The 26,776-nt window shown below is 43.8% G+C and overlaps 1 protein-coding gene across 5 annotated transcripts in view; it reads right to left on the bottom strand.

The window, feature by feature from the left end:
• KAT6B (lysine acetyltransferase 6B) overlaps positions 1-26,320 on the bottom strand; it is a 199,588-nt gene extending 173,268 nt beyond the window's left edge. Inside the window, exons 1-2 of one of the 5 annotated variants that reach the window (XM_045040177.1) lie at positions 26,303-26,320; positions 3,161-3,230 (exon numbers count right to left, since the gene is read on the bottom strand). The gene's annotated coding sequence lies outside the window, so the exon portion shown is untranslated. Of the gene's footprint in view, positions 1-3,160; positions 3,231-13,602; positions 13,967-14,708; positions 14,843-26,302 lie in introns of those variants that run through there. The other 4 variants (XM_019813329.3, XM_045040176.1, XM_045040178.1 and 1 more) reach the window with 4 other exon arrangements.
• Positions 26,321-26,776: the final 456 nt, after the last annotated feature.

Here is a 26,776-nt window from a genome sequence, read left to right as displayed (position 1 = left end):
TTCACCTTTTTTTTTAAATTTTTTGTTTTTAATGTTTATTTATTTTTGAGACAGAGAGAGACAGACCATGAGCAGGGAAGGGGCAGAGAGAGAAGGAGACACAGAATCTGAAGCAGGCTCCAGGCTCTGGGCTGTCAGCACAGGGCCCGACGCAGGGCTCGAGCTTGTCAACTGTGAGATCATGACCTGAGCCGAAGTCAGACGCTCAACCGACTGAGCCACCCAGGCACCCCTTTAACCCTTCACCATTTAAATAATATACCATTCTAGGTATCTTAATACCTGGCTCAATACAAGGAAGGTTCATGCAAATCTGATTCCAGGTAAACAGTGGTATTGCTCTCTGAGAGCCTCTGGCGTACAACAAAACCACCTTATATCGCCAATCTATATATTGGGTACACTTGCAAAGAACACCAGAAGAAAGTGCCCTCGCCTGGGAGATAGATCAGATCTGGGTTCTAATCTTGCCTTCCACTAGTAATATACACATCTTAACTCTTTTTAGAGTTTAAAGTTTACAGATATGCACACACCTAACTTGTCATTTAATCTGCAAGTCAATTCTGTGGGTAAGCTAAGGTTCAGGAAAAGACAGAACTCAAGGTTACAGTCAATAGTAAAACTTAAGGCTCAAATGCCATTATTCTAAAGTCGAAGTCCTGGGGCGCCTGGGTGGCGCAGTCAGTTAAGCGTCCGACTTCAGCCAGGTCACGATCTCGCGGTCCATGAGTTCGAGCCCCGCGTCAGGCTCTGGGCTGATGGCTCGGAGCCTGGAGCCTGTTTCTGATTCTGTGTCTCCCTCTCTCTCTGCCCCTCCCCTGTTCATGCTCTGTCTCTCTCTGTCGCAAAAATAAATAAACGTTGAAAAAAAAATTAAAAAAAAAAAAAATAAAGTCGAAGTCCAGTGCTATCTTCACCTGAGCCACAACTGTCTGTTCCAGCTAGATCTGCCTCTGCAATCGGACTAATGGTATGAATACCAGCTCTACCAACATCTAGTGAAGAAACCCTGGATGAGTGTCAGTCACCTTACCTGTAGGGTAATAATATGTCCCTCACAGGAGTATTAAGAGAATTAAGTGAATATGATATCTAATATACAATATACAGTAACTATCATCACTTCCATTAATAGAATATCTACATGCTTTGAAACATGTCTCATAAAATACAAAATTAAATTTATCTCTGGTTATTTATTTAATGTATCTAAAAGGGAAAATAAGTGTCTTTCCTCAAAACTTTAGCCAGATACAGGGTGCCTGGGTGGCTCAGTCAGTTAAGCGTCCGACTTCAGCTCAGGTCATGATTCTCATGGCTTGTGGGTTTGAGCCCACGTCGGGCTCTGTGCTGACAGCTCAGAGCCTGGAGCTGGCTTCAGATTCTATGTTTCTCTCTCTCTGCCCCTCCCCCGCTTGCAATGTCTCTCTCACTCTCAAAAATAAACTTTAAAAAAATTTAAAAAAAAAACACAAAACTTTAGCCAGATATAATGAAAAACATAACATTTCCTCTGCTGCTGAAAAACTGGGCCACTGAACCGTACTTGCTCAGTCAGCTTGAAAGAGGCAGTTTAAAAAGGATTGTCCTCTTTGCAATCAGTAAACTGTAGGTTCACTCCATTTTTTCAGATTCAGAAATGTGTGGCTAAAGGGACTGTACAGGTCATCCCATCTAATCCCTAGTTATCCAGTAAAAGATCCCTTGTTCAATAACCTCAACAGATGGGCCATCAAGTCTCAAAATACTTCCAGTGATGGAGAATTTGTCGCTTTTTGAGGGAGTTCTCTCCACTGTTGGAGAGCTCTGTAATAATATATTTCTTGTTCACAAAAGCCAAAATCTGTCCTCCCCTAACTTCTACCCTCTAGTCCTGGCTTCCATAGAACAATCTCAAGAAACTCTTATTAATTCTAAATATGACAAGCCTTCAAATATTTGAAAATAAGAACTGTTTAAAAAAAATCACTAAAAGTCAACTCCATTCTACCTACTTTATTTAGACCACTCATATCCACCCTTAACACTTCCTACCACATGGTTTCCAAGCACCTCCTTCTTTTGGTTGGCTCACTAGTTTGGCTAACGTCCATCCTAAAATCTGGCAGTCCGGGCATTATCCAAGTATAAATGGAACTCAAGGTTACATGAACTTTCTTAACATCAACAGCCTTGCCACACAATTGACTCATGCTAAGCATGCAGTCCAACAAAAAATCCCAGATCTTCTTTCAAAAATGCTGTCAAGCTGACTCCTTCCATTCCCTTCCCTGTGCAAATATAAATGCCGGGATTTAAAATTTATTACAGTTCAAGTTCATTTTGTTGGTTTGGGTCTATCTTCCAACTTGTTAGATCATTTTGGATCCTGGGTCTGTCATCTATGTCATCTGCAAATCTAATAAATGCTCCCCTTGTGTCATTATATAAATCATTGAAAAAATGTTAGACTTGGAATATGGTGTGTTTAGGAATGAAATCACTGGCTTTCATTGTGCAACTACTTTCAAGATGGAACATGGAATCATTCTGTGTTAGTAAGTTTAGAATAGGACACGTCTTTCCAAAGTAAAATGGTTTGGGGCAAAATTTCATTAGAAGACATTTCACTATGTCCAAGTAATTATTTAGGATAAATCAACTAATTTAATTTGATTGCACAAAATACAACTGCAGGAAGCAGAAGAAGAGGTCACAGAAAAGTATCCAACAGTGCTCTCAGGCACTCTGGTTACACAGGTAAATGAACACACATTAAAACAAAAACTAGGGGCGCCTGGGTGGTGCAGTCGGTTAAGCATCCGACTTCAGCCAGGTCACGATCTCGCAGTCCGTGAGTTCGAGCCCCGCGTCGGGCTCTGGGCTGATGGCTCAGAGCCTGGAGCCTGTTTCCGATTCTGTGTCTCCCTCTCTCTCTGCCCCTCCCCTGTTCATGCTCTGTCTCTCTCTGTCCCAAAAATAAATAAACGTTGAAAAAAAAATTAAAAAAAAAAACCAAAAAAACAAAAACTAATAAACATGCATAATATACCTTCATGACAAGCTAATACCACAATCTTTTCATACAATCAAAAGAATTGTTCATATCCATTATCAACACATTTCAATAAGACTGACATTTTATATCTTAAAAATATAATAAAATAAGGGAAAATACCAGAATTGGAACTCCAAATGTTTTAACAGTCCATGACAAAAAAGAAGATTGTCCAGATCTTCAAGCAAATCTGCCAAAGGAAAAAAAAGTAAATGTTAATTTGGGCATAAGGACATCCCTCAAATTTAGGAACCATCTATGGATCTTCACAACTAACTATCCAATACAAACAACTACTATGAGTTTATTAGCACTTTACTTTTGGTGTTGTATTAACTCTTTCAAACCACTAAAGGGTTTTTAAGAACATGGAATTCAGAACAGGAAATGGAAGCCCCAAAGCAGTGCTTAAAGAAATAAATTTTGGGGCTGCCTAGGTGGCTCAGTTGGTTAGGCAACCGACCTCGACTCAGGTCATGATCTTGCAGTTTGTGAGTTCAAGCCCCACGTCAGGCTCTGTGCTGACAGCTCAGAGCCTGGAGCTACTTCAGATTCTGTGTCTCCCCCTCTCTCTACCCCTCCCCTGCTCATGCTCTATGTCTGTCTCTCAATAATAAATAAACGTTAAAAAAAAAAAAAGAAATTTTGGGGGTGCCTGGGTGGCTCAGTTGGTTAAACGTCCAACTCTTGATTTTGGCTCAGGTCGTGATCTCCAGGTTAGTGAGATCAAGCCCTGTGCAGTGCTTTGCACTGACAGCACAGAGCCTGCTTGGGATTCTCTGTCTCTGCTCTCCTCTGCTTGCATGTGCACATTCTCTCTCTCTCAAAATAAACAAACTTAAAAAAAAAAAATTGGGGGGTGCCTGGGTGGCTCAGTCAGTTAAGCGTCCAACTCTGATTTTTGCTCAGGTCATGATCTCAGAGTTGTGAAATCAAGCCCTGCATAGGGCTCTGTGCTCAGCAGAGCCTGCTTAAATTCTCTCTCCTCTCTCTGCCCCTCCCCTGCTCATTTACATGCGGGCGCGCGCGCGCGCGCGCTCTCTCTCTCTCTCTCTCTCAAAAAAAAAAAAAGAAAGAAATTTTGTTCTTCTTTAAGATAACCAGATCTGTCCTCCAGACTGTGATAGAGTCTAAGCAAGAATCTCATCATGAGGAAAAAAAAATTGGTATTACTCAAATAGCCAGGCAGGTATAACATTTTGTCTGGGAAAAAAAGTCAATTATTGTTTGAAGCTCAGTATTAACTTTCCCAGGAAACTTTCACTATTTCACCCAGAGGTCACCTGGTATCAATGTACTGACTGGATAATCAAGATATGGCCAATAATTGTACCTAAGAGAAGGATGTACCAGCTTTCACAATACTAAATATGTATTAACACAGATCACACTTTAGGACAACAGTGGACAACAGTGATCATGTTCACTTCAAAGGCAAAAAATAAATTTAAAGCAATACCGTGAATAATTTCATTTTTATCTTATACAAAACAACCAAGCAACCTTACATCCTCCTTCTCCCCTCCCCCAACTAGACACACACCACACTCTTCAATTTAATCTTAAAATTAGCTCTCATCTGACACCAACCAACAGAGTTAATTAGGCAGAAGCAGATGTAACTCAGCAGCTCTATGCTACAAGCGGAATCTGTGTTAAAGCATACACACACACACAGCTAGGAGAGGAAAAGAATCAGTAGTCTCTTATCTGTAGCCAATTGTCAACTAAACACATCCACTTTGTATATTATCCACAGCAAATTTTTTAATCTTAGGCAAGTTTGTTTCTGACATCCCAATGGCCACACTGTAAATTGGTATACACTAAGAGAATAGATTGAAAACTAATTTTAGTCTAAGCAGTATCTAACTAGAAAGACAAATCTATAGCAAAAGAAAAAAAAAGCATAATTCATTCAAAAGTCAAACAGAAATGCTTTTTTCCCCAATTTGCAATTATCCACACCACTTCTCTTTTTCAGAGCACCAAGATTTGTTTCACATGTAGATAGGACATTCTATCACAAGAACAACCCTAAAAAATTATTCTCTTTTCATTTTTTTCTATAAAATGAAAGTTGGACTAAAAGGCTACCAAAAAAGGAGTGAATTATTCCAAATTAATTCTGAGGACTCACACTACATCAAATTAAATTATTCTATTTTCTAAGGGCTTCAATCACTTTATTTTTAACTAGAAAATAATATCAGTAAATTATATGGTTGTATGGATGTATTTACATCATTCATTACAAACTATTCTAAACAGATCTAGAGAAATGCTTAGTCCAACACGAGCTTTTGGCTTCATTAGTATCATATAAATATCAACACTATTCAGAAATATTCATGTCAGCATAAGAAGAGTCAAAATACCCTGGATCATAAATATTATGTGAAACCTCCTCACAGCTTTCAATAAAGCTGTGTGTTGTTTCAAAATCAATGTCATAATACTTGAGTCATGAGATTACAGATGAGCCAAAAACAGTGCTTAAAGTAAAGATTAACAATAGAGTTTACTCTTTTGTCATCCTGGGTCTTACTTGCTAAGTTATTTTTAGCTCTCTCACTTTTATATGCTCCTGGATTTTTTCATAGCCTGTTATGTAACTGAGTGAGGACCCACAAATCTTAACAGTATCCTCTGAAACAGAACATACACTGCTTAAAGAGACCTTAATTTTTTTCTTCTATAACCATCCAGCACAGACTATTGGCACAGTTGCTCAAAATAGTGTCCTCAGTTAACAAATATCTGCTGTCTGACAACATCGAACAGCATCCATATGGTGATATTTGTTAGAAAAGAAGCCAGACACAAAAAGTCATATAGTATAATTCCATTTATATGGAACATCCAGAATAGGTAAACCCATACATAGAATATAGATTGGTAGGGCCCGGGGAGTGAAGGAATGAGGAGAAATTGCTTAACGGGTAAGGGATTTTATTTTAGATTGATAAAAATATTTTGGAACGAGACAAAGGTGGTAGTCACACAACACTGTGAGTGTACTAAGTGTCACTGAATTGTTCAATTTCTTTCTTTTAAAAGAGAGAGAAAGCGCGGGAGAAAGAGAATCCCAAGTTGGATATGAGACTGGATCTCATGACTTGAGTCAAAATCAAGAGTAGGAGGCTTAACCAACTAAGCCACCCAGGTGCCAATGAATTGTTCGCTTTAAACGGTTACATTTATGTTATGTAAATTTCACCTCAATATATCACTTAAAAAAAAGAAAGCACTAAACTATAATGCTAACCATTTTCTAACACCTACTGTGGAACAGGCACTTTACACAGATTATCAGTAAACATTAAAACAACCCTGTAAGGTAGCATTGTTGCCCCATTTTGCAAAAGGAAAACTGAGACATGACTTGGTCAAGACTTCAGACCACTAAGTCATGAAGGATTTTAATTCAAATGTTAAAACCTAAACTCTTTCCTGTCTCTTCACTGGCTTTCAAACTAGACTCCTTGGATCTCTTGTGAGTGTCTTGGATATCACCTGCAGGTACCCCTGTGGCTTAAACACTAAGGCCACATAACTCCTTGCACCCAACTAAGCAGCTCTACTTTAACTGTCCCGTTTATAATGGGTCTCTCCATAAGATTTGCTTCACTGAAAGGGTTCCTCTGATTACAAAAGGGAAAAAGTCTGGAAACAACTTTAACTTTACCTTGCTGAGTGAGTAAAACACCCCTTGGATGGATGGGACATAAACTGGACCTTGAAAGACCAGGCGGAACTTGGATAACCGCCCAGTTTCTTCACCCAAATGAAGTAAAAATTCAAATCCTTCATGGTCCAGTAAAAATGAACACCTTCTCAGAAGCCCTACATGTCTTTGTCTAACAGGAAGCTTTTAGCTATCTTAGTATTTTAGCATTCATTTTCTACTTTGTACTGTGCTCATTTATGTGTTTACCTCCTCTCCCTTACCAGAATTGGGAAATTCTTAAGAACAGGATTCGTGTTTGGGGCGTCTGGGTGGCTCAGTCAGTTAAGCATCTGACTTTGGCTCAGGTCATGATCTCAAGGTTTGTGAGTTCAAGTTCCGCATCAGATTCTCTGTCCTCCCCTCTCTGCCTCTCTCTCTCTCCCTCTCTGTCTCTGTCTCTCTGTCTCTGTCTCTCCCCCAAATAAATAAACATTAAAAAAAAAAATAGGATTCATGTTTGATTTCACCTTTGTATGCCCCTAGATTTCCCAGGACCACAACTTGAACATAAGAGGGGTTCAGTGCCTATTTGTTAAAGGAATGAATCAGTGAATGAATGAAGGGAATCTAGCAGAAGGCACAGGAGCTAAGAATGAACTGCCTAATAAAAGGGACGCTGAGCCCATATGCATGCCTAGAGCCAGTATGAAGAGAAGTAAGAAATAAAGCTGGATGTAACAAAAGCCAGGCTGAGGTGTGTGAACATGACATATGAAGTAATAGGAAGCTAACGCAGGAGTAGTGACACAGTACGGCATAGTGAAGTGCCCCCACACATGCACAAATTTGTTGAATGTTTGAATCACTCTGGCAATAATATCCATCCAGCATAGACTGGAGTGAAGGATGACTGAACAAACAAAAGCAACCAGTATTTCATATCTCCCAACAACAATCTTGTTCAACTTAAGAGTCTAACTCAGCAGCAAGCCCAGAGTAGGCACTCAATAACTGTTAATTGAAATGAATATTAAATTCCCCCCCTTTTTTTTGGAATAATACTAAATTCTTTCTCACTACTCATTAACAGAGAGAGTTTCCAATTCACAAGCTAATAATGTTTTCCAAGGATTTCTAAGAGGCTAAATCACCATGAAAATTATCATTTCAACTAATACATATTATATTAATTGGAAGTTTAATTTTTCATGTCATGCTCTCCTAGTTGACAATATCCTTGTTATGTCATTAAACTATAATTGTGTATATCTGCTTCAACAAACAATAACTGAACCATCAATAAACTATTATGGCTTCCATAATCCCTAGCAAAGATTAGTTTCAGCATCATCATCACAAATTAGTAGAGACATGCCCCAAATCTCCTGGTGAAGCCCAAGAATTAGGCTTGCATAGTCATTCCTACATTTAAGCGCTCAATAGTTTCAGTCTCTAAACTTTAATCACACTGTTAGGAACCTCACAGGAAATTTGATCCCTTGTAAAACAGAGGATTTTAGAGACAAGATGAAAAGTCATTTGAAGTCATCAGGCCTTTGGAGCCAGGGTACACTGATTAGTAATGATGATATTATAACTAAGCACTCTCATTTAAGAAATAATCAACTAAATTTAGAAGGTCTTTTTTTGGCATTTAAAAATTCCTATTCAATCCTGGATTTCTTCCTAATTGTAAATTGGCTTTAACCAGGTTTTAATGACAAAGACTGAGAATAATGTATTGGGGGAAAAAACTCTGAATTTTTAAAAGATTATTTTGAAAATACAGATCATTGGAGAATACTGCATTAACTTTATTACAAATGTCTTCAAACAGGATATCCTGTACAGCCTGAAAACAAATTAGGGTTCCCCCTTGAGAACCTCAAGAAAATTAAAGATCTATTTTTAAAAATGAACCCATATACATACAGACATTTGCATACAATTTCAAGGGTTTACAGGACCTCTATCACCTATCCCAGGACCCCTTAAGGTCCACTGACTACTCTAGCTTTACTTACTTTCTAAAAATTTGTTTTAACATTTATTTATTTTTGAGAGAGAGAACACGTGCGTGCACGAGCATGGGCAGGGGAGGGGCAAGAGAGAGGGAGAGAGAGAATCGAAAACAGGCTCTGCGCTGTTAGTGCAAAGCCCAACATGGGGCTCAAACCCACAAACCAGGAGATCATGACCTGAGCTGAAGTCAGACATTCAACCAACTGAGCCACCCAGGTGCCCCTAACTTTACTTACTTTAATATACACAGAGAGGCCAATAATTTTATTGAGTTTCACAGTAACTACAGGTGCTTTAATTGGGACGTGTTACATTATAGGTAAGAAAGTCTCCTTGATTTTGGATATTATCAAATAGGCATCTGAAATCTTATTCAACAAGGAGGTATGCTGGGATGGGACATACCTAGAGAGTTCAGGGATCAAGTCCCCACTTTGCCAGCTACCTAAACTGTGGGATATCGGACACGTCAATCAATCTAAGTCTCCGTTTTCTCCTCCATGAAAAAGATTATACATCTCTGTTTTGCAGAACTGTTAAGAGGAATAGTTGAGATAACAAATATGAAAGAACCAAGGATGGTGGCAGACATATAGCAGGAACACAATAAAATGCAAGCTCATAAAAGGAAAAAGGGCAATACAAGTCAGCTGGAGACCTGTGAAATCTAATCTAGCTGAATTTCTGTCTATATGACCATTTTCTCCTAAGAGACAGGGGAAGTCAGCACAAGTAAAAATTCAAGACAGAGCAGAAGAAAGTGGCCAAACCAAAAATAGATTTGTAATGGCAAGGATGGGGTCAAGAACAGTGTATTTTACTCACATTCATAGATCTTTTAAGGTCAATCAAGATTTTAGAAAATAATACAAGAATATCTTCTTGACCTAAGGGTGGGAAAAGAGTCTTAAAACAGGACACAAAAAGCACTAACCATAAAGAAAACACCAATAAATTTGACTCCATTAAAATGAAGAACTTCTGTTCATTAAAAGACACCATAAAGAGAGTGAAAAGGCAAAGCACAATATGGAAGTAGACGTTTGCAACATACATATGCAAAGGATCGGTATCTAGAGTAAATAAAGAACTTTGAAATACCAGTAAAAGACACAAGGTCCAGTTTAAAAAATAAATAAATACAGGGCAGAACTGAACAGGAATTTTACAAACAAGGAAATCCAAGTAGCCAATAAATATATGAAAAGCCACTCAACCTGATTACTAACCAGTCAAATGCAATTCAGATTGGCTAATTTGAAAAGCTATGAATCGGAGTTCTGGAGAGGACAAGAAGCAATGGGAATTCTCACATACCATAGGAAGGACTGTGGTCTGGTACACCACTTTGTAAAACAGTCTGGTACCTAGACAAGTTGAAGACAAGCATACCTCATGACTAGAGTGATCATACAACTCATCATCCAGACACTTTTGTGAATTAAAGGGGTTATACACTGTGACAACAGGCATAAGCTAGGATAAATGGTCACCCTGTCTATGTACAGCAATTCCATTCCCAGGTGTACACCTTAGAGAAACACATGCACACGTGTACCCACATGACAGTACAAGAACACTCACAGCAGCTTTGTACACAATTTCCCCAAAGTGGAAAAAACTCAAATACCCAGCAACAGAATGGATGATTACAAAAAAAAAAAAAAAAAATTGTGCAAGATTGTGAGTCCACTCTGACGCCAGTCCACCTCACGCCAGTCAGAGTGGCTAAAATGAACAAGTCAGGAGACTATAGATGCTGGCAAGGATGTGGAGAAACGGGAACCCTCCTGCACTGTTGGTGGGAATGCAAACTGGTGCAGCCGCTCTGGAAAACAGTATGGAGGTTCCTCAAAAAATTAAAAATAGAACTACCCTATGACCCAGCAATAGCATTGCTAGGAATTTACCCAAGGGATACAGGAGTGCTAATGCATAGGGGCCCATGTACCCCAATGTTTATAGCAGCACTTTCAACAATAGCCAAATTATGGAAAGAGCCTAAAGTCCATCAACTGATGAACAGATAAAGAAAATGTGGTTTCTATATACAATGGAATACTACTTGACAATGAGAAAGAATGAAATCTTGCCATTTGCAACAATGTGGATGGAACTGGAGGGTATTATGCTAAGTGAAATAAGTCAGAGAAAGACAGATACCATATTGTTTTCACTCATATGTGGATCTTGAGAAACTTAATATAAGACCATGGGGGAGGGGGAGGGGGAAAAAGTTACAGAGAGGGAGGGAGGCAAACCATAAGAGACTCTTAAATACTGAGAACAAACTGAGGGTTGATGGGAGGCGGGGGAGAGGGGAAAGTGGGTGATGGGCATTGAGAAGGGCACTTGTTGGAATGAGCACTGGGTGTCATATGGAAACCAATTTGACAATAAACTACGTTTTTAAAAAAAAACTCAAATATCCAGCAACAGTAGAATGGATGATTAAAAAAAAAAACAAAAACAAAAACAAATTGTGCAAGATTGTGAGTCCTACAAAAAGGTGCTGTAAGGTGCTTTGGAAATGCAGATTCAAGCATTATAAGAGAAGAAAAACATCCCTTCATCACACTTCTCCCATCCATGCATCATTACCATTCTGCAAACAAAGACTGATCACTATAGCTCACACATCCCCACTTTCATAAAACAATTTCCTTCCTGCTCACTTTATACAAATACAAGCAAGTATACGCATGTGGAAAACTGAAGGTATTTTGAGGAAAACGATCTAAGAGACTGAAAAGTCACCTGTTAAGAATCCTGGCATTTAATAAAGCCAGACCAGTTGGTTAAGGATTCTTCTAACTGGTATGTAAAAACCCATGAAGTTTTTTGAAGTCCATTAAAATTACTTATTAAAATTACTCAACTACCTTCCAACACTCACTCTATTTTACTTTTCATTCACATTATGCCTTACATCTGACAGTTTCCATCTTATCTTCACAAAAAGTACATGAGATAAACATCTGGCATAACGGCAATGACATAACACCCACTTTGCTCAGAGGCCTGAGTGTAGCTCGTAGGCAAAACTTCAACTGACCATGTCATCAGCACCGACCAGTCATTCTCCTAAGTTCCTCCTTTAATGTTACAACCTTCCTTTATCTTCCCTTTTTTTTTTTTAAATCATCATTTCAGCTCCCCAACCTTCAACCCTAAGTAGAAGTTCTCAGGTAACTTATCGCTTACTGAAATATGCAATATTTTCCTATCCTTCTTAAAAACATAAAAAGATTGCCCCAATTCATTTTGATACATGTGTGAAGAATTTATGTAAAAATGGGAGTGCGTTATTTCAGGGCTATCCCAGAAAATCTAGGGTACACAAGTAAGACAGGAAGAATGTACTTTACTCACATTTACATCAAAATAATAATGATAACTTTTTTGGAGCACCACAAAACTAACATTATCCTAGCATAATTAATTCCCATTTGCTACTTTCACCTCCTGTCCATATTCTGAAGAGTCTTTCTATACTCTTTACTTTGAATTTCTTAGTACCTCCACCCCAAACATACTTGATACTTGGTTCACTGGTTCTCATTACCTATTTTCCACATCTTTCATTCTTTATCACTATTCTCTCACAACTTCTGTGCAATACTCTCTCTATCACATCCTAACACCTTCTCCCAATTGCAGAGCTTAAACACCTTCATGGAGCACAGGAAACCACTTGCAATCTAGTCCCTCTGCCTTTGCCCCTTGTCTCCCACAACTAATTTCCTGCACTCTGCCCATACTCTTGCCATACCAAGTACTTTAGTACTTGTACATTCAAAAGACATAATGTCTTTCCCAAGGTAGTACTAAGGTGTCCCCCTGAAATAGACACCCTGCCCTACCTCAAGACTCCAGCTCAAGTTTCACCCAAGAAATTCAGCCTGTCAACAACCTGGTCTCCCAAACTAACACCTTTCTTTGCCCTATCCCCAATCCTGGTTTAGTCCACCAAATCACATTCACCTAGATCCACTGCCCAGCCCCACCCATTTTTTTTCACACCTGCCGCCTTTTCTCAACCCCCTGAATCCCCCCATCTTCCTAAGATCTACTACAGATATATTATGCAAGTTCTGCTCTGCTGTCTTATCGTTCAAGACTCTCACAAGCATATCCATACCATTCTTCCATGTTTTTTAATGCTTCATAGACCCCAAACCTCCTTTACAATTCCATTATGCCAATATACCCAGATACCTGCTTCACTACAGCGACTGTACTTGCTCCTCACTTTTCCCCAATACTTCCCCCAATCCGATATCTACTCTTTACTGCTCTCTCAACTCCACTCCACCACACCCAAACCTATTCTTACTGTCCTCAGATAACTGCAATCCCATCCTTTTGCATCATTTCACCTGCCCTCACATAGCCCTCGGTCCCCCTTCCACATCTCCAATGTTGCACCACTCCCTACTCTCACTTTACACCTGCTTGCACACCTCCAGTTTCTCCTCCCACCCGCCACCCCCTCACCAGTCTTGCCCAGACACTCACTGCCCCCCCCCACCATTCCTACCAGGTCACTCCCACTCAGAAAACCCCTCCAAACCCTCGCCTTCCGACCACCCGAGCCCCGCCCCCACCCAGATATGACCCCGCCCCCTCCAACCTCGAGCCCCGCCCATTGCCCTGGAGGCCCCGCTGAGGGGCGGGGCCTGTCCCTCCTCCCTTTTCCCCCCGCCCCCTACCGTCACGCTCAGGGGCAGCCTGACCCCGAGCGGCCCCGCGGTGACCCTCGCGCAGAGGCCTGTGGGAGGGGCGTCACAAGCTCCCGATCTCCCCCACCTTCCGCCCCCCCTCCCGTCCAGTCTCCTCCCCCTGGGAATGCGCGGGGTGGGTGACAGACCTGGCCGCGCGCCACCGCCACCGCGCCTGCCGGGGGCGCTGCCGCTGCCTGAGAAAGAAGCCGCGGCTGCCGCCTGGAGGAGGTGCCGTCGCCTCCGCCACCGTTGCCTCCGCCGCCAGGGGTAGGAGCTAAGCCGCCGCCATTTTGTGTCCCCCTGTTGTTGTCGTTGACATGAATCCGACATGACACTGATTACAGCCCAATGGAGTCTCATTAAACCCGAGCCGCGGCCCCGCCCCGGCGCTGCTCCATTGGAGGAGACCACAGACACTTATGGCCACCCGTTGGCCTGCGGGTCTGTCCGTCACCCACACACTAACCACCCTGCAGCCCATTGGGGCAGGTTCCTGCCGGTCATCTCGCCTCCGCATAGACACACCCCTCGACCCATCATCCCCCCCTCCGGAACCACCCCGGGGGTGGGTCCACTGCCAGTACCAATCAACAGACTGCTGGGCCCGCCTCTTCTGGGCACCTATTGGTCTAGCCCTTTTTCTCTCTCCCAGACACCGCGCCACCTCTACTTCCACCTACCCACCCCCTCAACCTCTAGAAATGGATTGGGTCTACTGGCAGAAGAGGCGCTTGGCCTTATTGGCTGCATACAACGCCAATCAGAGGGCCTTTTCCCTCTCCCCTCCCCCACTCAACCCCAAATCCCCTAGCCCGCAGCTAAAGTTTGTGTGAGAGCTGATCGCTGGCGGCGGCCGCAGGATTTAGGGGTGGGAGCGGGCGGGCGCGCGCGGGCGGGCACGCGAAGTTAAAATTCGAGGTTCTCAGTCACCAGCTCCCGCGGTGGAGCGCGCGGACGGGCGCGCCGCCCGGAGCGTTCCATCCCGCCCCCTCCTCCACCCTCTCCCGTCCCGTCCCGGGCGACTACTCGCCCGCCCCCTGGCTCGCATCCTTCCCCCCCACACACCCCTACCCTGCAAGCCCAAGGCCGGGTGCAGGCAGAGCGATGTCGCTGCAGCCTACTCGCCATCCCATGCCGAGGGGGAGCAAGCCCCTACCCGCCGGGCGTGCACCCCCCGGCTCCACACTAGCCCGTGTCTGCAAGCACGTGCACCGTTCGCCGCTGCCTCCAGCCACCCCGGTCCCCGGCTAACCTCGCCTGCAGCCCGGCCAATCGCTTGCTGCCCTTTGTTGCTGCAGCCCGGGTCTCCCCGCTGCCTTCCTCAGCCTCCGCCTCGTCCTTTGCCAGCCGCCCGGGTCCGCAGCGCCGCGCTCCCCCCGCCCGGGACCCACCGCCGCCGCCTCCTTCTCCTCCTCCGCCTCCTCCTCCTCGGCTCCGGGCTGCAGCGCACAGAGCCCGAGGCAGCGCCGCCCAGCCCCGCTCCCCCCGCGCCGCCAGCTAGCCCGCCCGGCCCGGCCGGGGGCGCAGCCTGGACCCCGCCCGCCCCAGTCCCCGCCCCGGGGGTACCTGCCTCCGCCCTGGGGGGCTCCGCTCGCCGCCCTCGGGGGAGGGCGGGGATGCCGGTGTCCGCGGGAGGATGGGGAAGCCTGGGCCGTTTGGGGCGGGGAGTGTGCCCGCCAGGGCTGGGACTGAGAGGTGCGGTCCTCGCCAACGCGTCCCCCCTCCCGCTGCTGTGGGCCCCAAACTTCGTCCTCCGCCCGGGCGTTACACCCTCGGGTGATCGCGGCAGTTTTGGGGTGGGAGATGCCTCGGGAGCTGTGTCTACCCTGATCAGGAGGAAGAGGGAGCAGTGACATTCAGCGACCGCGGACAGGGCACGGCGGCAGCATCCTTGGGTGGGAGTGGGGATGTCAGACGTGGGCTGGAGGGGGAAACTGCCCCCTCAAGATGCCCTCTCCCAGCCTGAGATGAGCTGTAGAGCTCAGCTGCGTTTTGAGTGCTTTCTTAGGCGGTGCAGAGGGATGGCAGAGGTGCTGGGGGCGGGGGGGAGTCGGGGAAAGACCGCTGGGGGGCCCTTCCCCCTCTAGCCAGCGTTCGAACGAAGGCTGATGGCTAAGTTCGGTTTTCCAGGCTTCCCCTGGGCCCCCCGAGTTCCTGAGGCCCACACGAGGGAGGCCGGGGCTCCTCTGGCCGCCCAGGCGAGGCCACTCTCACGCTGCCCTCGTGCCTCCCAGCGCCCTCCAGACTGAAAAGACCGTCCCTCGCTATTCCTGAGGATGGATGGGATGCTGGCAGGGGCGACTTCGGAAAATAAGAAAAGTAGCCTCGAGAAATGGCTCCTACAGAGTTTGAGTATGAAGTTTCCCTTCTGAGGCGCCATTTCTTCCGGAGGGGGAGAACTTTGGCTTTGTAAAAGAACCAAGTTTCAGGCTTGATGGCCTGGGTGGAAAACCACCTGTTGACTGAAGTCTGTCCCTGGAGTCAGGCAGATCTTGGGCTCTGGCAGATCAGGGTGAGGCAGGGTGCCAGGGAGAGGCCCCGGGCCTCCTTCCCTGGTTGACTCCCAACATCCTCATGCCACTGACACCGCAGCAGCATCTCCAACTTCCCATTCAAAACCACTGTGCAAACTAGGTAGGTACTTTGTTAGAGCAACTTATCTCAGACAAAACAAGCAGCACAACCCTGTCATCAAATGCAGAGCACAATACACACTTCACTTTTTAAAGATGCTTGCACCTCTGGGGTGTGAGCTGCCCCTACTTACATGCTTCTTGACAGCAAGGTGAGAAAGGAGCTAAGACAAAGGGCACGGAGTTGGATGAAAGAATAGAAAAAGGGAGAGGGGAGCAGAAGAGTTGTAATACTACACTCAAAACTGTCACCAGTTCCATTATAAACCCCTTTTATAGGTGTTTTATTACTTGGTTGTTAGTTTTTAAAACACAAACCTCTTTAGATTAAATCTTGGCATTTGCAGGCTCAGCTCAGGGAAACAAAACACAGGGAAAGTTCCCCATCCACCACTGGCTTGGCTACTTTTGAGCTACATTACTGATAAAACAAACAAACAGCGTGTTGGGTTTCCTCAGCCTTTATCTCTTATTTAGTATCTTCAGTAGCTGGCTCAAGGTGAATTTTTTACAAGCCATTAGTTCATAATTCAGCCTAGTTCATTTAGGTATTTCAAAGAGTAGGACATTTATAAGGTGTGCTCTTTTTATAATGCAGGTGCTGGGGTTTTTATTCTCCATGAAGTTACTAAGTAAACTTAAGAATCCTGGCAGACAAGTTAGCCTTTATGTTCTTTTTTTTCCCCCTATGGTCTGCCCAGATGCACATTATTTTGTAACTTAGATTTGAGTCCCCCAGACTGCATTTTATCTCAAGCAATAAAAATAAACCATGTCTTAATTGAAAACAAGTTTCAAGACCCCAAATCTGTACACTCAAACTGAAGTTCGCTAAAGAAGCAACCAAAGACACTAAAAGCCAAAAAGTCCACATTTAAGATGTCTTCAGCCAATGAATTGTGGGAGATTTATGAGCATCTAACACTTGCTATCACTAATGAGTTAGCCACATGGATTTCCAGTGCATCAAGAAGAGACACCTTTAGAGAGAAATGGGCCTTATTTGCCTAAAACTTGTACTCCTGTAACCCCAGGAGCTGGCAAACACAGAAGAAACATCTTTAGCCAACATCTTGATGTGTTTTTTGAGATTCTTTTCTTAACAAACATAGTTCTCTAACGGGCATGGCAAGGAAAGGGAATGTGTTGCTTTCCCCTTGATACTTCCCTCTAAAGTTACTTGTCCTTTGAGAAATCCTGGCTCTTCAGTTAAGTGGGACTGGAAAGGATAACAGAAACACAGCCAGAGATACTTAATGCTTACTCCTAAACCTGTCTCTTATCTGTGGTATCTCAAGTCCTCTGCTGAGCTAAACAGCTCAATTAAGAAGTTAACCTAGAAATAACTTGAACTGAAAACCAAGCATCCTGCAAAATTCGCAAGCTGACTGTGCTGGACGATTATGAATCCAGGGGCTCATCTAACCACTCCTCCCTCCCCCAAAACAGCTGCCAGTGGCCACCTCAGGCCAGAATTACTGACAACTACATTTATACTGCTCAGTGTGGTTCACAGATCACTGGCACCAAAATGATCTGGGAATGAGTGCTTAAAACACAGTTTCCTTGGCCTACCCAGAGATTCTGATTCAATAGGTGTCAAGTGGGGCTCCCAGCTCTACATTTTTAGCCCATGACTTGACTTCAAGCTTATGATCACTGAATTGGAGAACCACTGGCTAGGCTGAATCCTCTTCTTCCCCAGCTGAAAAGGAATGTTTATTCCGTGAATGTCTTAACCAGGTTAAGTATATCTCTAGTACTGGGATGATTCCATGGTTTGGCCTATTTGTCCTTGAGTCCTAAGTAAGGGTAAAAAAAGAATGCAGAAGAGCTTCAGGAGCTGAAGGAAACCTGGAGGGTTTGATCTATTGGGTTTGTTTACTAGCTCTGAGGCAAGTCAGACAAACAGCCTGATAAGAGGTATCACATCTACAGACGTACTAGCAAGTCCTTCTGAAGGAAATTAGGTAAGCAAGCAGCAAACAGGGAACCCGAACTGATTTGTCCAGACTTCAGTACATGGTGAATTCTACTTACTTCAGTAAGTCACTTAAAAAGCATTGGTCTGCATCCTACTTCCCACTGCCACATGGAATCCTCTCTCATCATTGACCAGAAACTGTCCCCACAAGGTCACAATGTCTAATTATATCAGTCAAGGGCAGAGGGGGTTGGGGATGATAGGTCACATCATCAGTTTTAAATAGGCTAACAAATTCAGTCTACAGTTTTGTGTATGAATAGCCTAAATACTGATGTTCTGTATCTATACCCCATTTGTGCATCCTTTAAAAGCCTTTAATGTCTTTAAAATGCATTCTGGATTGGGTCTAAACTCTTTAATCTACCTCTAAGGCTTGTACATCTGCACACAACCTATCACTCATCTCTAGCTTCTCCCAGCCCAACACACTCCTCCATACACAGCACACACTGTTCCCTCTACAGCCATACCCGCCCTCCCTACTTTACCTGATGGAAACCTTGAAGAAGGTTTACTCCCAATCCCTCCTTGGCTACTGCCTCTTCTATGAAGTTTTACTGGTCTTTGCAGGTAGCCCATAGGACTTTGAGCATACCCTTTACTCCAGCCCTGGCATTTGTTAAGTACACTGTTATTATTTGTTGAACTACGGAATAAATAAAAGTGCTTATCACACTCTCTTGTCACATTTTGCCTTCCTGTTTTCCTCATTAGCTTTTCTACTTCATAGACCAACTTGATCATTTGTGTAACTGCCCTGTACCTGACAATAAACGGTACTTAATAAAGAAACACCATCCATACATACCTGTGGTTCCCAGGACTGGGTGTACATTAGAATCACCTGAGGAATTTTTCAACCAGCCTAGCGCTTAACCACCTTAAGCAGCCTTAACCACCTGAGGCTGCTTAAATAAATATCCCTGGGGGTGTGGCCCATTCATGGGGGGGGGGGGTGTCTTTTTCGTATGTGTTGTTTTTGTTGCATTAGGCTCCACGCCCAACATAGAGCTTGAACTCATGACTCCAGGCTCCACACCCAACATGGGGCTTGAACTCATGACTTGGAGATTAAGAGTCACCTGCTCTACTGAGTCAGCCAAGCACCCCTCAGGTTTTTTTTAAGTACCCTGTGCCATCAGAGTAAAAAACCACTGATTTATACAAACCAACAGGATGCCTCAGCATCAAGTGAGAAATTCCAAAGAAATGAGGATGGTAAAAGATATCAAAATTAGCTAAATGTTGCTAATTTTAGCGAGGACAGAGTTCTCAGGGATCTTTTTTTTGTTGAGACTCAAAGGTGTGGTGGCCTTTTTTTACTAATCATAAGAGAGTCTTAATAAGGATTCAGTTTTTAGCATCAGGCTATCCCAAAGAAAATTTGAACTACCCAACTGTTAATTTAATGATCTCCATTTGTTTCAATTTTGAAATTTGGGGGAAACTGGCAACTCTGTCAGTTCTTGAGATTAAGAATCTCAACAGGTTCTTGAGATTAAGCCCTGCATCATGTTCTTCACTGACAGTGCAGAGCCTGCTTACTTGCAGTTCTCTTTCCTTCTCTTTCCCCCCACCCTCTCTAAATAAATAAATAAATAAATAAATAAATAAATAAATAAATAAATAAACGTTAAAAAATTTTTTTTCCGCTAAGGAAACTAGAGTAGTAAAAAGTAACTTACTAGAACATACTAGAATGTTGAGACTATCAGACGGTAGGCATATATCATAATAATTCCATGTCTAGAAAAATTCCAATTTTCAATGGAATTACAAAGAGCCTAACATAGTCTTTCCAGCAGTCAACCTCCCCTCATTCCAGTTAACAAACATAAAACACCCCAAAAAAGGCTAAGGAGATCAGTCTGGTGAGCCATTTTACCAGCTTGATGCCCTTCCTGGTATTAGTAGTAACAAACTGCTTGTGGGAGAACATGATTGAGCTTGATCATAACAAACTTAGCCATAAACTCCTTAAAGGTTGGGATTGGGTTTGGTTCACCTTTATATTCCCCAACTGGCCTTGAACATGGTGGTAATAAATGATACTGAGTAAAATAGAGGTTAAGAATCTGTTATCTGGGGCTCCTGGGTGGCTCAGTCAGTTAAGCATCAGACTTCGGCCCCTCGTTGGGCTCTCTGCTATCAGCAGCAGAGCCTACTTTGGAAACTGTCCCCTTCTCTCTCTGTCTCTTCCCCACTCATCCTGTCCCTCTCTCTCAAAAATAAATAAACATTGGGATGCCTGAGTGGCTCAGTTGGTTAAGTGTCCAACTTCAGCTCAGGTCATGATCTCAAGGTCCGTGAGTCCCACATCGGGCTCTGTGGCTGACAGCTCACAGCCTGGAGCCTACTCCAGATTCTGTGTCTCCCTCTCTCTCTGCCCCTTCCCACTCACACTCTGTCTCTGTCTCTGAAAAATGAATAAACCTTAAAAAATTAAATAAATAAAATTTAAAAAAATAATCTGTTATCTATCTGCTTATCTAAAGCCGTGTCTTCTAAAATTCATAAATTGAGCTATAAACTCAATTATAGATTGAGTTAAAGATTTCTTATACAGTGTTTTACACATCATGGGCATTCATTAAATATATGAAGTTTGGATAGATACATTTCCTAACCACTGTAAAACAGTACTTTCTGTTACCAAATCTAAAACCACTTTTTCTAAGTTTGTGTATGTTTGTTGAGGAATATCTTTGAACATTTTAACATTTTAGCATTTGACCAATGGGTGTGTTTTATTTATCATATACTACATTTGCTAATTTTTTTTTTGCTACTGTATATATACATACATACATAGATTGAAACCAGTTCCTTCTAATTTTCTAAGATCAAGAGTTCCCTACTTTGAGGCCCTCCTCTCTATTCCCACAAAAGTTTTAACTGCCCCCTTCTAGAGTTTGTGGCCTATTAATCCGCTTTATGTGCCTCACTTCAGTGGCTGATGTCACTTGACACGTATCTATTGGCTGGGACTGAGTTCTTGTTTTCTTTCAATTGTAATGCCACACACTGAGTGATAACCTTTAGTAAACAGTCTATAACGGCTCCTGATTTTGTTTCCTGAATCATAGCAAATGACCTGAAGTAACTCCATGTTCAGTTGATTTGTAGTTTGTAGTATCTCAGTCTCTGGCAGAGAGATTAATGTTCACCAGCTATTCCCTGTGCTCCCCTACATTTCACAGCCTTCCTTTCAATTAGGTTAGAACCATGTGGCTAGTTTCGGCCAATGGATAATGAGCAGAAGTGGTATGCATTTCTTCTGGGTCAAGAAAGTTAAGAATCAGGGTGTTAATTCTCCATCTCCCTCTTTCCCTTCGGAAGCATCCGAGAAGTCATGTGTCCCAGATAAGGAGCTACAAGTTGACAGAGCCACTATTAGCCTGGACCCTTGAGTGACTAAATGGAGCAGATTCTCCCCAATCTTCTTCCTACCCACGCCACTTGCTTTGACATGTAATAGGAGAAACAAATTTTGTTGTGTGAAGCCAAAGAGATGTTGAAGTTTGTCTACCACAGCAGGTAGTAGGGTTGCATAACCTAAATTAATATATTCGTAAAACACAATACTTTACAAATACCTTTCTTACATACATCTCAGTGACTGTGCCATCGAGGTAAAAACACTTCCCTTCCCACTAATTATCCTTTCCTCCAAACACCCCAGCTGACTGCCCACCAGCCACGGTTGTGACAGAAACACCAGATATATCAAGTTATGTTGGAACCTCCCTATAGTAAGTTAGCAAAACTATTGATGAGACCAAAAGAATTAAAAAGTGGATTTGTTTCTCCATCTGAATAAAAGCTGAAAAAGCCTGAAGCAGTGATGTCATTCTCGGGCTAGAATCTACTGCTTTGCCCCAACAGGGGAGAAAAGCAAGTCAGAATAACCTTAGCTCTTCAGTGTGACTTTGTTGGCTTCCAAATAATTAACTTTCTTACCAGCGTTTAAGTTGAGATTTTGGAAATACGGACATTCCTTGGGAATACAGCTGCTTCTTAAGAGAAAGAAATTCTGCCCCCCAAAATGAATAAAACATTTAAAAAGTTATTAAAAGGGGGACCTGGGTGGCTCAATCGGTTGAAAGTCTGACTTCGGCCCAGGTCATGATCCTGCGCTTTGTGGGTTCGAGTCCCACATTGGGCTCTGAGCTGACAGCTCAGAATCTGGAGCCTGCTTCAGATTCTGTGCCTCCCTCTCTCTCTGCCCCTCCCCCACTCTGTCTATCTCCCAAAAGTAAATAAAACATTAAGAGAAAGAAATTCTGTCCCAATCCATTCGGTACCCTTTTTGTAGCCCTTCAACCTAGTCTTGGAGCTCTAAAAAATGACAAATGACCTAGGAGCTGATTTGCAATGTGGCTAGAAGCACATGCTATTCCTGTTAATTAAAGGAGTAAGGGGGCTCATGTTGGTTGTTGGGTTGTATAATTCTGTGGTTCCACGCGAAACCTCTAAGGATAAACAGTGTGGGAACTTAGGATGTTCAAGTGGACTGACAGAGCATGTTTGCTGAACATGGTTTTAGGGTGCTCAGTGTAACTATATTATTAATAATAGCTAGCACTTGGGCAGTACTTAGAGCACTGATTTCCCTGAATTGGCTCATTTCATCATCACAAAATTCCTTTTCAAATACTATTAACTTCTATTTTACAAACAAAGAAACTGTGGCTCCCCAGGTGTTGAGTCAGCAGTTGGCAAGAGATCAGAATTCCCACCTGGCTCAACCTTACACTCAGTCTGGCCCCCTGAGGCCACTGCCCCATGAGGGTGCTTGGGGCTGTTCAGGATCCGGGGAAGTACTGAGCAACCTGCCCTCCTCATACTGTCCAGGGGGCGCCTGTGGACCAGGAGCAACCCTGAGAACCCACGCCCTCTCCCAGTCACCTAGGCCCGAGGCCCTTGGCCAGACCGGCCAGAACTCCAGGCACGACGGAGGGAGGCCATGGAGAGCAATATGGTCTCGGGCAGAAGGAAGGAACCCTGGCACTGGATGGAAAAGAGAAAGGGGAGGCGCTGCTGGCAGCTGCAGAGAAAACAACCGTCCAAGGCCAAGCCTTGAAAGAAGCCTGAGGCCCAACCACTTCCAGGCTGTAAGGACACCGTAGTAACCACTTTTTGGTTTGGAAAAGTCTCTCACTTAATTCCTACAAGAATCATTTTACAGAGACAGATGGAAGGGGGGAAGACACCAAGGCTTCCCCCAGGCAGTGGTGAGAGCCGGGTGCCCGCCGTGCCCTCCCCCGCCAGCCCTCACCAGCCCCCGCCACCGGGCGATGCTCTGAGCCTTTGTCATTCTGCATCCCACGGTGCCAGCTAAGTCACTCAGCTGTCACAATCCGGCCTGGAACTGCAGGATACGAAATAACTCCAGCGAGACCTCCCCGGGGCGGGGGTGGGGGCCGGAAGGCCGAGACTTTTCGGCGTGCAAAGGAGCACCAGCTGCATCCCGCAAGTTGCTAAATTAGCCGGGCTGTTGTCTTGCTTTTAATTTTTGTGTGAATTCAAGAATAGGTCGCGGCTGTCTTGGCAGTGTGTGAATGAGACCCTTTCCGAAAGAATTCACCTTGCTGAAGGGCCGCTGTCAGGCGCACAAAACTCACAGTGAGAAGCGGGCTTTGACAGAAGCCTCCTGCTAGCCCTCCCCACTTCTGGTGTCTTGGCCTCACTTCCCTGCGGGCCTGCCTCCCGGAACCCCGCACCTCCAGGCCACCGTCTCCCCTGCCTCCCTGAGCAAAACACCTGCTCCCTTCCTGGCGCAAAGAGTGAGCCAGAGCCTGAGTCCGGGCCTGGCGTGGCCTCTGCACCCTCCACAGTCCTGGAACCCTCAGGCAGCCTTCCTTCTCCTGGCCGGTCATGACCCTTGTGGCTGGGGAAATCAGGCAGAAGGTTCTGGAAACTGACAGGTTGGCTCCTGGAAGAGCTTACTCTGCGCTGAAAATGTGCGTCTGTTTCCGGGCGCTCCAGCCAGCGGGTCGTGAGGCCATCACCAGCCTGACATCAACAATCAGAAAGAAAGGCCGTTCCAGGGATGATGGCCCCAGACCACCGTCATCTGTTGCTTTAGCAGAAAGCAATACATAGATGGTACATCCTAGTGTTGGGTTTATTTAAACACCACACCCAAGTCCTTGCTGCCACCTGTCTCAATCTGAATGTGCCCGATTTCTCCCACAGTGGCCGCACGCCTCCTGGACTTAAATCTCCAGAGCCAGAACCCATCTGGTTGTCTTCCCTGCTGCTTTTGCCCATTTGAGCAGGTGTCTTAACTGAGACTAGATAAGAATTGACATGTTACATTTTTTTAAGTTTATTTATTTATTTTGAGAGACAGAACTAGCACGGGAGGAGCAGAGAGAGACCGAATGCCGAGCAGGCCCTACACTGTCAGCGCAGACCTGGACCCTGGGCTCAAACTCACAAACTGTGAAACCATGAGCTCAGCTGAAAGCAAGAGTTGAGTCACCCAGGTGCCCCATTGACATGTTACATTTGTAATAAAGTTTTATATATTTAAAAATATATATAGTCAACTGTGTGCACTTAACAAAAGAGAAAAAGCACAAATAGCTAATAAATATATGAAAAATGTTCAGATTCACTAGTTATCGAAGACCTGTGAGACGATATTTTTTTCCTTCCAAAATAGCAAAATGAAAATATGGAATCCCTAACACTGGCCCAAGTGTGACAAAATTTAGCACTCAGTTGGGAGTGATAGTTGGGAGCTGGTGTGAGACTTCCGGAAAGTAATTTGACAATGTTTATCGAGAGCCTTAAAAATACTCCACTCAGAGGAGTGGGCTCTAAGTCAGGGGCTTGGGAGTCAAGCAAGATATGAGTTCTCACCACCCACCCTTACTGCTGTGTGTTCTAGGACAAGTCACTTTGCCTCTTTTAAATCCCTTTCCTCAAATATGAGGAAAGTGGGGCTGCTCCTCCCTACCTCACAGGGCTGTCGTCAGGATGAAGAGAAAAAATAAAGGCTGCTTAACAAATAGTGATGGTTGCTGCAATGGTTGTTATAAATTCTCTTTAGCCCAGTAATCTGGACTGTCCCAAGGAAATAATATGAGATGTAAGAAAGATTCATGCACAAAAGATGTCTATCTAGCATTGCTTATAATCATAAGATCATGGAAACCAACCATGTACCCAGCATTAGGGGAAAAGTTAAGAAAATTATGTACAGCTATATGGTTTTATATATAAACTCTGTTGATAGCATATGATATGCACTGTTCTGTATCTTGCTTTTTTTTCACTTAATAGTATGACATTTTGCAAGTTTTAAGCATGTCTGCAGGATAAGTGTCTAGCATTGGAACTGTTGGGTCAAAGGATGTACATTTTAAATTTCGAAAGCTATGGCCAACTTGCCCCACAGGGAGGGGGCTCCAATGCACACTCTCGCTGTTTCCCCAGCTCTCCACAACAATATTATCAACCTTTTATTCTTGGTCAAGGTGAAAGTGGCATCCTATTGAAATTTCAATTTGCATTTCTCTTATTATGAGTGAAGTTGAACACCTTTTCATATGTTTAAGAGCCATTTGTATTTCCTTTTCACTGAATTGTTGGCTCAAGTACCATTGGCCTCAGTTTCTATCGGGTAGTGGGTCTTATTTATTTATTCATTTTGCATTGTTTTACCACTTTGGCTGACACTTAAACAAATGTGTTTTTCCTCCAGTTTAAAAATCACTTATTTTAAAACTTTTTTTTGGCGGTTTTGCCATTCACCTTGTTTTAAAAAAAATGCACATTGTCTAGGTTCTAAACAATTGCTTTTTCTGTGCTGTAACACTCTCGACTGACCGCACCCACTGACTTCTTGTTCTCTCGGAGCTCCTTCAGGGCAGGGACCATAACTACCATCTAGTTCACCCTGTGAAGCCCCAGTGGGCACCCACAAGATACTTGTTCAGGGACAGTAGTCCCACCTTGAGTTAAGTGCCAAGAACTTGTGGTCTTGCAGGTAAATTTACATAGTACACAAAGAAAACATTCTCGATTTTTATCAACTTCTGCCACTGCCATGAAATAATCACGTGACAAAATTGTGACCAAAATGTAGCGAATTTTCACAGTATTATCCCAGCCTCAGAGAGTCAGCAGCCTCAACCTTCAAGGACACATGAGTTGACAAATCCACCCCCAGCCTCCCACCCACCTCACCCCCAACTCAGCCCCTTGTAGACTCACTGTGCTCTGGGTCCCCACTGAGCAGGCTGACAGGCACACTCCCACCCACAGAGCCTGGGTGAGCTTCAGAAGACCTTCTTCAACTTGTCTTCTCAGAGGCCTGGGAGAAAAAGGAAAGTCCCTTTCTAAAACAACTGAGAACAGGGTGGCTCAGATTGTGTCATGCAAATGATTAACCCTAATCTATGGAGATTTTGGAGCATTCCTGGCCCCACCAGGAAGAACTAAGAAAATTCAAACTTAAAAAAAGGAAGAGGAAGAGTACAGAACAATTTTCAGGCTTTACCAGAGGTGGGCCAGGCTAGGTGTTGCTGCCAAGGTCTCATATATTGCTTGCTGATCAGGAGCAAAATTGGGCAGATGTACGAAATTAAAACTTGTCCTCGCAGCTGACTGAATTTTGGAGCTTAGCCATCAGTATCGTTTTTGTAAGAGCCACATTTCATGAGCAAGGGACACCCATGTGACACAAGG

This window comes from Felis catus, chromosome D2, assembly GCF_018350175.1.
Source record: "Felis catus isolate Fca126 chromosome D2, F.catus_Fca126_mat1.0, whole genome shotgun sequence".
NCBI lineage: Eukaryota > Metazoa > Chordata > Mammalia > Carnivora > Felidae > Felis > Felis catus.
This window is presented reverse-complemented; position numbering and strand designations above follow the sequence as displayed.